General features: G+C 47.0%; 1 pseudogene; it reads right to left on the bottom strand.

The window, feature by feature from the left end:
- On the bottom strand, positions 1-1,572 carry LOC111795110 (cytochrome P450 89A2 pseudogene; annotated as a pseudogene).
- Positions 1,573-1,804: the final 232 nt, after the last annotated feature.

Genomic DNA, 1,804 nt, shown 5'->3' with positions numbered 1-1,804 from the left:
CTAGCGAGGTGAAATGCGAGCCTGCAATGGCGTCTTCATGACGATGGAAACCTCAATCTTCTCCTCAAGATCAACTTCATCCACCGCATCCCATTTGAAGAACCACACTAAATTGGCCACAAAATACTGCAAATGGAGCATCGAAATCCCAACTCCAGGGCAGATTCTTCGCCCTCCCCCAAATGGCAGAAACCTAATCTCCTTCCTCCCTATCAATGCCTCCACTTCCACTTTCTCCGCCTCCTTTGTCAAGAATCTCTCCGGCCGGAACTCCATCGGCTCCTTCCACACCTCCCCGTTCCTTGCCATCTCCGCCGCCACAAAATGCACCGTCGTTTTCTTCGGCACCACGAACTTCCCGTCCAACACTACCTCCTTCATCGCTAAGTGTGGCAGAGACAAATACCCCGGCGGATGCCGCCTCAGAGTCTCCATTATCACCGCCTTCAGGTACGGCATCTTCTTTATGTCCTCCTCTGTTACCTGTTCTTTCGATGATGATCGATCCATCGCTTGATTAATCTCTGTATATACCTTCTCTTGGATTTCTGCATATTTTACGATGTTCGCCATCGCCCATTGCATAACCATAAGTGTCGTATGGACGATTCCGTTGAGAAATTCTGCACATAGGCTGATGATTTCACCTTCTTCCATCTTCCGATTCTCTTCCGGGAGGTGTAGGTTTAGCAATGTGTCGAGATAGGGCAAAACGCGTTCTGTTTCTGTTTCTGATTCTGATTCTGATTCTAATTCGTTGTTCCTTTGTTCGATTTCGCGTTGTCTTTCGTCCAATCTGGCTTTAATTAAAGGAATTATTGCGGTTTCCATTTTGTTTCGGAGCGATGAGATTTCGTTCCAGAGATTAGGGTACAGGATTTTCCCCAATTTCAATGGATACTGATTCAGTTTGTTTTGCCTACTGGAATGCAACAGAACTTGATGGAGGAGCTCGGCTAAGGCTTTGATTCGCTCCTCTTCGAGCTTCAATCCAAAGCACATGAACACCGATATCTCTACCAAAGTCAGCCGGATATGGTCGACGAGACAAACAGCAGCAGCGCCGCCTTGGGAGTGCGATTTCAGGCGGGAGACGAGCGAGTTTAGGCTCCAGCGGCGGGCATCGGAAAGGAGTCTGAGGTGAGAAGGGTGGAAGGTTTCGGAGATGAGATTACGGCGGAGGAGGCTCCAGTTAGGGCCGTGAAAGGCAGTGAAGATGGTGATGTGGTTACTGTAGAGGATCTTGTTAGTGATGGAGGCAGGGGGACGGTCGGCGATGGCAGCGCCGTGGTGAGCGAGAGCTTGGTGGGCGAGGGAGTGGCCGGCGATGAAGATGACACGACGAGAGCCGAAGTAGAAGGTGAAGATGGGGCCGTAGTGGACATGGAGGTCGTGGATGAGTGCGTAGAACGATGAAGAGTATTTCCGGAGTAGGATGATGTTGCCCAGAAACGGGAGAGGGGTTGGGCCTGGTGGAAGGTTTGGGAAGGAACGGCCATGGCGGATGAGTTTCAAGATGGTGATGATGAAGATGATGGTTACGATGAGAAGTGGAAGCCATGTACTTTCCATTTTGAATTTAAAGAAGCAGAAGCGCAGAAGAAGAAGAACTTTGTAGACGAAGAAGACGGTCTACATTCATGCATAAGTGAAGAATGCTTAGCTTGCCTTAAATAGTTAAGTTTTTATGAGTTTATTATTAAAGTTAGTATATATATATTTTCAAGCAATTTTCTTTTTAAAATTATTTAATATTAATTAAATTTTATAAAAGTTGAAATATTAAACATTCTCATCAGGAAGG

The sequence above is a fragment of the Cucurbita pepo genome, chromosome 5, assembly GCF_057944985.1.
Source record: "Cucurbita pepo subsp. pepo isolate OVF chromosome 5, ASM5794498v1, whole genome shotgun sequence".
NCBI lineage: Eukaryota > Viridiplantae > Streptophyta > Magnoliopsida > Cucurbitales > Cucurbitaceae > Cucurbita > Cucurbita pepo.
This window is presented reverse-complemented; position numbering and strand designations above follow the sequence as displayed.